The following is a 9,882-nucleotide window of genomic DNA, read 5'->3' on the forward strand; positions in this document are numbered from 1 at the left end:
CCTGGAGAAAAGGACTGAGAAGACGCAAGAAAGGTTTAATGAGGATTTAGAGGAAATAAAAAAGAGTCAATATACAATGAATAATGCAAAAGATGAGATCAGAAACACTCTCGAGGGAACAAACAGTAGAATAACGGAGGCAAAAGACAAGCAAGCTAGAAGATAGAATTATAGAAATAAATGAAACAGAGAGGAAAAAAGAAAACCGAATTAAAAGAAATGAGAACAATATTAGAGAACTCTGGGACAATGTTAGACGTTCCAATATTTGAATCATAGGAGTCCCAGAAGAAGAAGACAAAAAGAAAGACCATGAGAGAATACTTGAGGAGGTAATAGTTGAAAACTTCCCTAAAATGGGGAAGGAAATAGTCACCCAATCCAAGTAACCCAGAGAGTTCCGAACATGATAAATCCAAGGTGAAATACTTCAAGACACATATTAATCAAATTAACAAAGATCAAACACAAAGAACAAATATTAAAAGCAGCAAGGGAAAAGCAACAAATAACACACAAGGGGATTCTTACAAGGATAACAGCTGATGTTTCAATAGAAACACTTCAGGCCAGGAGGGAACGGCAAGACATACTTAAAGTGATGAAAGAAAATAACCTACAGCCCAGATGACTGTACCCAGCAAGGATCTCATTCAAATATGATGGAGAAATCAAAAGCTTTACAGACAAGCAAAAGCTGAGAGAATTCAGCATCACCAACCAGCTCTCCAACAAATGCTAAAGGATCTTCTCTAGACAGGAAACACAGAAAGGGTGTATAAACTCGAACCCAAAGCAATAAAGAAAATGGCTAGGGATCGTACTTATCACTAATTACCTTAAACATAAATGGGTTGAATGCCCCAACCAAAAGACAAGGGCTGGCTGATTGGATACAAAAACAAGAACCCCATATATGTTGTCTATAAGAGACCTACCTCAACACAAGGGACACATACAGACTGAAAGTGAAGGGCTGGAAAAAGATATTCCAGGCAAACAGAGACCAAAAGAAATGAGGAGTAGCAATACTCATATCAGATAAAATAGACTTTAAAACAAAGGCTGTGAAAAAGAGACAAAGAAGGAAACTACATAATGATCAAAGGATCAATCCAAGAAGAATATAGAACAATTATAAATATTTATGCACCCAACATAGGAGCACCGCAATATGTAAGACAATTACTAACAAGTATGAAAGGGGAAATTAACAACAACGCAATAATAGTGGGAGACTTTAATACCCTACTCTCACCTATAGACAGATAATCTAAATAGAAAATTAACAAGGAAACAAAAACTTTAAATGATACAATAGAGCAGTTAGACCTAATAGATATCTATAGGACATTTCAACCCAAAACAATGAATTTCACCTTCTTCTTAAGCGCACACGGAACTTTTCCAGGATAGATCACATCCTGGGCCATAAATCTAGCCTTGGTAAATTCAAAAAAATTGAAATCATTCCAAGCATCTTTTCTGACCACAATGCAGTAAGATTACATCTCAAGTACAGGAGAAAAATTATCAAAAATGCCAACATATGGAGGATGAACAACACCCTGCTGAATAACCAACAAATCATAGAAGAAATCAAAAAAGAAATAAAAATATGCACAGAAATGAATGAAAATGAAAACACAACAACCCAAAACCTCTGGGACACTGTAAAAGTAATGCTAAGTCATGCTCAAAATTCTCCAAGCTAGGCTTCAGGAATATGCGAATCGTGAACTTCCAGATGTTCAAGCAGGTTTTAGAAAAGGCAGAGGCACCAGAGATCAAATTGCCAACATCTGCTGGATTATGGAGAAAGCAAGAGAGTTCCAGAAAAACATCTATTTCTGCTTCATTGACTATGCCAAGGCCTTTGACTGTGTGGATCATAATAAACTGGAAAATTCTGAAAGAGATGGGAATACCAGACCACCTGACCTGCCTCTTGAGAAACCTGTATGCAGGTCAGGAGGCAACAGTTAGAACTAGATATGGAACAACAGACTGGTTCCAAATAGGAAAAGGAGTACGTCAAGGTTGTATATTGTCACCCTGCTTATTTAACTTATATGCAGAGTACATCATGAGGAACGCTGGGCTGGAAGAAGCACAGGCTGGAATCAAGATTGCCGGGAGAAATATCAATAACCTCAGATATGCAGATGACACCACCCTTATGGCAGAAAATGCAGAGGAACTCAAAGGCCTCTTGATGAAAGTAAAAGAGGAGAGTGAAAAGGTTGGTTTGAAGCTCAACATTCAGAAAACGAAGATCATGGCATCTTGTCCCATCACTTCTTGGGAAATAGATGGGGAAACAGTGGAAACAGTGTCAGACTTTATTTTTTGGGGCTCCAAAATCACTGCAGATGCTGATTGCGGCCATGAAATTAAAAGACGCTTACTCCTTGGAAGGAAAGTTATGACCAGCCTAGATAGCATATTAAAAAGCAGAGACATTACTTTGCCAACCAAGGTCCGTCTAGTCAAGGCTATGGTTTTTCCCGTGGTCATGTATGGATGTGAGAGTTGGACTGTGAAGAAAGCTGATCGCCGAAGAATTGATGCTTTTGAACTGTGGTGCTGGAGAAGACTCTTGAGAGTCCCTTGGACTGCAAGGAGATCCAACCAGTCCATTCTGGAGGAGATCAATCCTGGGTGTTCATTGGAGGGACTTATGCTAAAGCTGAAACTCCAATACTTTGGCCACCTCATGCGACAAGTTGACTCACTGGAAAAGACTCTGATGCTGGGAGCGATTGGGGGGTAGGAGGAGATGGGGACGACAGAGAATGAGGTAGCTTGATGGCATCACCGACTCGATGGACATGAGTTTGAGTGGACTGCGGGAGTTGGTGATGGACAGGGAGGCCTTTCGTGTTGTGGTTCATGGGGTCGCTAAGAGTCAGACACGACTGAGCAACTGAACTGAACTGAACTGAACTGACTGAAGGGGGAAGTTCATAGCAATACAGGCAGACCTCAAGAAACAAGAAAAAAGTCAACTAAATAATCTAACTCTACATTTAAAGAAACTAGAAAAGGAAGAAATGAAGAACCCTAGGGTTAGTAGAAGGAAAGAAATCTTAAAAATTAGGGCAGAAATAAATGCTAAAGAAACAAAAGAGACCATAGCAAAAATCAACAAAGCCAAAAGCTGGTTCTTTGAGAGGGTAAATAAAATTGACAAACCACTAGCCAGACTCATCAAGAAACAAAGGGAGAAGAACCAAATCAATAAATTAGAAATGAAAATGGAGAGATCACAACCAACAACACAGAAAAACAAAGGATCATTAGAGAATATTATCAGCAATTATATGGCAATAAAATGGACAACTTGGAAGAAATGGACAAATTCTTAGAAAAGTACAACTTTCCAAAACTGAACCAGGAAGAAATAGAAAATCTTAATGGACCAATCACAAGCAAGGAAATAGAAGCTGTAATCAAAAATCTTCCAGCAAACAAAAGTCCAGGTCCAGATGGCTTCATAGCTGAATTCTACCAAAAATTTAGAGAAGAGCTAACACCTATCCTACTCAAACTCTTCCAGAAAATTGCTGAGGAAGGGACACTTCCAAACTCATTCTATGAGGCCACCATCATACTAATCCCAAAACCTGGTAAAGATCCCACAAAAAAGGAAATTACAGGCCAATATCACTGATGAACATAGATGCAAAAATCCTTAACAAAATTTTAGCAGTCAGAATCCAACAACACATTAAGATCATACATCATGACCAAGTGGGCTTTATCCCAGGAATGCAAGGATTCTTCAATATCCGCAAATCAATTAATGTAATACACCACATTAACAAACTGAAAAATAAAAATCATATGATTATCTCAATAGATGCAGAGAAAGCCTTTGACAAAATACAATATCCATTTATGATAATAACCCTTCAGAAGGTGGGAATAGAAGGGACATACCTCAACATAATAAAAGCTATATATGACAAACCCACAGCAAACATTATCCTCAATGGTGAAAAACTAAAAGCATTTCCCCTAAAGTCAGGAACAAGACAAGGGTGCCCATTCTCACCACTACTATTCGACAAAGTTCTGGAGGTTTTGGCTACAGCAATCAGAGCAGAAAAAGACATAAAAGGAATACAAATTGGAAAAGAAGTAAATCTTTCACTGTTCACTGATGACATGATCCTTTACACAGAAAACCCTAAAGACTCTACCAGAAAACTACTAGAGCTAATCAATGAATACAGTAACGTTGCAGGATATAAAATCAACACACAGAAATCCCTTGCATTCCTATACACTAATAATGAGAAAATAGAAAGAGAAATTAAGGAAACTCTTCCATTCACTGTTGCAACGAAAAGAACTAAATACTTAGGAATATATCTACCTAAAGAAACAAAAGACCTGTACATAGAAAACTATAAAACCGGTGAAAGTAATCAAAGAGGACACTAATAGATGGAGAAATATACCGTATTCGTGGATTAGAAGAATAAATATTGCAAAAATGAGTATACTACCCAAAGTAATTTATACATTCAATGCAATCCCTATCAAGCTACCAACGATATTCTTCACAGAACTAGAACAAATAATCTCACAATTTGTATGGAAATACAAAAAACCTCAAATAGCCAAAGCAATCTTGAGGAAGAAGAATGGAACTGGGGGAATTAATCTGCCGGACTTCAGGCTCTACTACAAAGCCACAGTCATCAAGACAGTATGGTACTGGCATAAAGACAGAAATATAGATCAATGGAACAAAATAGAAAGCCCAGAGATAAATCCACGCACTTATGGACACTTTATCTTTGACAAAGGTGGCAAGAATATAAAATGGAGAAAAGACAGTCTCTTTAACAAGTGGTGCTGGGAAAACTGGTCAGCCACTTGTAAAAGAAGGAAACTAGAACACTTCCTAACACCATACACAAAAAGAAACTCAAAATGGATTAAAGATCTAAATGTAAGACCAGAAACTATAAAACTCCTAGAGGAGAACATAGGCAAAACACTCTCTAACATAAATCACAGCAGGATCCTCCAAGACCCACCTCCCAGAATATTGGAAATAAAAGCAAAAATAAACAAAGGGGACCGAATTAAAATCAAAAGCTTCTGCACAGCAAAGGAAACTATAAGCAAGGTGAAAAGAGCCTTCAGAATGGGAGAAAATAATAGCAAATGAAACAACTGACAAAGAATTAATCTCCAAAATATACAAGCAGCTCCTGCAGCTCAATTCCAGAAAAATAAACCACCCAATCAAAAAATGGGCCAAAGATCTAAACAGACATTTCTCCAAAGAAGACATACAGATGGCTAACAAACATATGAAAAAATGCTCAACATCCCTCATAATCAGAGAAATGCAAATCAAAACTACAATTAGATACCATTTCACACCAGTCAGAATGGCTGCTATTCAAAAGTCTACATGCAATAAATGCTGGAAAGGGTATGGAGAGACGGGAACCCTCTTACACTGTTGGTGGGAATGCAAACTAGTACAGCCACTATGGAGAAGTGTGGAGATTCCTTAAAAACTGGAAATAGAACTGCCATATGATCCAGCAATCGCCCTCCTGGGCATACACACCGAGGAAACCAGAATTGAAAGCGACACACTTACTCCAATATTCATCGCAGCACTGTTTATAACAGCCAGGATATGGAAGTAACCTAGATGTCCATCAGCAGATGAATGGATAAGAAAGCTTTGGTACATATACACAATGGAGTATTACTCAGCCATTAAAAAGAATGCACTGGAATCAGTTCTAATGAGGTGGATGAAACTGGAGCCTATTATACAGAGTGAAGTAAGCCAGTAAGCCAGAAAGAAAAACACCAATACAGTATACTAACTCATATATATGAAATTTAGAAAGATGGTAATGATAACCCAGTATACGAGACAGCAAAAGAGACACAGGTGTATAGAACAGTCTTTTGGACTCTGTGGGAGAGGGCGAGGGTGGCATGATTTGGGAGAATGGCATTGAAACATGTATATTATCATATGTGAAACAAATCACCAGTCCAGGTTCGATGCATGATACAGGATGCTTGGGGCTGGTGCATGGGGATAACCCAGAGTTAGGATAAGGAGAGGAGGGAGGTGGGAGGGGGGGTCAGGAAGGGATACTCATGTACACCTGGGGCGGATTCATGTCAATGTATGGCAAAACCAACCAATATAATATTGTAAAATAATTAGCCTCCAATAAAAAATAAACAAACAAAATAAAAATAAAGAATACTGATCTAATTCCCTCATGTCACTGTTAATTTTACAGCTATAAACAGATAACTACCTTCTCGAAGATTTTTTTAAAAATTGTAGTTCAAAATCTGGAGCTGCCGATATTTGACATATTACCTGTAATTGAATATCAACAATTACTCTCTATAACTACTCAAAAACTCACAAGTGGGCCGTGAACCTATTATGTGTCTTGTATATAAGAAGACTCAAAAGGTTTTTGAGACACACATGTACTGGCTCCCTCAATAACATGATATGAATTGAAGTGGTGATCTACCATTCTTTAGTCTAACCTCATATCTTTTGTCACTCATCTATTCCAACTAGTTTTAAGGATCATGTTGAGACTATGCTATAAAAATGTTGAAACACCAATCCTAGAGGAGATGTTCACACATTTCCTATTCACCTGGGAGATTATCCCCTGCTTGCTTTATTTAACTTCTGTTGTACAGTTACTCATAGTCCATAATTTATGGCATATTATAACCATTGTGTTCAGTGTGACCTTAAATTGTGTTTTCTTTACTTAAAATCCCAGGTTTCTATACATACATCCTCTCTCACCACTTTAAAGTGCTAATAATAGCTTACACATATGAATGTATCTAGATACTTTACATATTGCTGACAGTAGTATATGCATATTAATTATAAAAACTTCTTTGTTTAAATATAAATTGCATAAAGGAAAGTATCAAGTCATGATGGAATTATCACAAAATAAAACAGTCATGTAATTACTTTTACTATACAGCTCTTGAAATAGAACATTACTAGCAGTCCAAATCAGAGAAGGCAATGGCATCCCACTCCAGTACTCTTGCCTGGAAAATCCCATGGACGGAGGAGCCTGGTAGGCTGCAGTCCATGGGGTCGCTAAGAGTCGGACACGACTGAAGCGACTTAGCAGCAGCAGCAGCAGTCCAAATGTTCCCTAATTCTCTCTTCTGATTTATACCTCATTTTCTTCTCCCCAAACCACCACTATCCTTAATTAAATCACAGTTTCACACATTCATATGGGTTGGAATTTTCCTAGTGAAAAATGTCCTAATTATACTAATAATTTATTTGATATTTACAGGGCTATCCAGACTTCTTTTCTGTAACTTTATGTCAGTTTGAAGAATTGTGCTTTCCTCAGAATTTATCCAGTTTATATAAATTTTATCTGAATGTAATACTTTATTCATGATATATAATTATTATTTTAATGCCTATCAGTTCTGTGGGAATATTCACTTTTCTGGAATGATGTTCACTTTTAATTTCTGGTATTATTTTTAATCTTTTCTTCTTTATTTATTCATTCTTCTTTGCCCAGAGGTTAATAATTTATTTTGGTCTTCTCAAAGAATCAACTTCAGATTTAGTTAATTTTCTGTACTCTTAATAAATGTTTCTTTTCAGTTTCACTTAATTCTTTTTCCTCTGCTTTTTTGATTTTATTATCCTTTTGATAATTCCTTACAATGATACTTAGATAATTGATTCTCAACCTTTTTCATTTATCACATATGCATTTTAAAATCTCTCTCTTGGTTTTATTTTACTTTCACCCTCTAACTTTTTGATATGAATGTTTTAATCAACATTCAATTGAAACTATTCTTTTATTTCTACTTTAAAAGAACTACAAGTTATTTAGACACTTAATTGACAAAGGCTTAGGAATTTTTATCTTCTCAATTTTGATCATAAACTTACTTGCACTGTGATCAGTGAATACTCTATAGGATTTCAATACACAGAATTTGCTGATATTTGCTTTGTGGTCCAGGATATGGTAATTTTGATAAATATTTCATGAGCACCTGAAATATATATATATGGTAGAATTACAGATTTTAGATAGAGCATTTTGTGTGTGTGTGTGTGTGTATGTCAATTAGTATGGCTTTAAATCACAGTTACCATATTCTATATTCAAACTGATGTTTTTGCTTAGTTTATCAGTTATGAAAAATGTATGATTAACTCTACAGTACTACTCTGGGCTTATTTTTACTTATATTCCCATTAGTTTCTCATTTTATATTTGCTGCTGTCGGACACAACTGAGCGACTTCACTTTCACACATTGGAGAAGGAAATGGCAACCTACTCCAGTGTTCTTGCCTGGAGAATCCCAGGGACAGAGGAGCCTGGTGGGCTGCCGTCTCTGGGGTCGCACGGCAGCCCACCAGGCTCCTCTGTCCCTGGGATTCTCCAGTCAAGAACACTGGAGTGGGTTGCCATAAACGTGTTATTGCACCTACTCAAAAGTATGATTGCTATATCTACCTGAAAATTGATTCTTTATAAAGATTCCTTTTAACCACAATAGTTTGCTTTGTATATTAAATACACTTTTTAATATACAGCAAAATCAGATTTCTTTTGATTAATGATAGAATAGCATAACTTTCCATATCCTTTCAGCCTTTCTGTAACTTTATGCAAGGTATGTTTTTAGTAGGGGCTTACTGGATGGCCATGCAGGTAAAGAATCCATCTGCCAATGCAGGAGACTCAAGAGACATGGGTTTAATCCCTAGGTTGGAAAGGTCCCCTGGAGCAGGAAATGGTAATCCACTCCAGAACTCTTGCTCAGGGAAACCCCACGGACAGAGGAGCAGCTGTGAACATCTTTTCATTAACACCCATTAATGGATCATTTTAAAATAAAAAATTACCAATATATTTACTTTAAATACATTATCAAACTATTTTCTTTCTAGTCATTATTCCTACTTTATGCTTTTCTTTCTCCTTGAATTATAATTTCATTTATTTTAAATCATATTATATAAGAGACATTTGAGCATTTTTTAATTATTTTAGTTTTTATCCTAGAGTTTGGAACATACATACTTGATATATTAAAATATAATCCAATTTAGATAAGAATCTTAGAATATGTTGTCAATTACCTTCCTCCCAATGTGCTTTCTTTTGGTATAGGTCAATTCCATATATATATGTTAATATATTTTTTAAATCTCACATTTATTTAGCTTCACTCATATAGTCACATTTTCTGATGGTCTACATTTTCTACTAAATCTCTGAACATGCATAAAGGATTATTATGCCCTTACCTGAAAAAACACCTTTCAATAGTTTGCTTTATGCAGTTTTACTCATGATTAATTCTGCCATATTTGTTTGACTAAAATATGATTTTGCATTAATTTATATATAATTGATGAGCATAGATTTATACATATGCAGTTATTTTCTTTATTACATTAAATATACTATTCCATTTTTTACTGGCATTCATTGCTCTTAGTGGGAACTCAGCTCTACATTTTACATTATTCCATTAAAAATATCTACATTTGTTTTAAAATGTTTTCTTTTTGCTTTTTTTTTCTTTAAAACGACTTACATATCAGTTTTGTATTTATCTTGATTTAAATTAATAGTATCTTTAGGTGTTTTGATGCCCTTTCTAGTTCAGGAAAATTAACAGCCTTTATTACTTCAAACAAAAGAAATAAAAAGGATTATAACAGAGTACTATAAAATCATATGCCAATAGATTGGATAACCTGTTGATAGATGAAACAGACAAATGCCAAGCACAAAAAACTTACCAAGACTAAATCACAAAGAAATAGAAAATCTAA

The sequence above is a fragment of the Moschus berezovskii genome, chromosome 25 (genome assembly GCF_049115385.1).
Source record: "Moschus berezovskii isolate FMDL1 chromosome 25, NW_MosBer_1.0, whole genome shotgun sequence".
Classification (NCBI taxonomy): Eukaryota; Metazoa; Chordata; class Mammalia; order Artiodactyla; family Moschidae; genus Moschus; species Moschus berezovskii.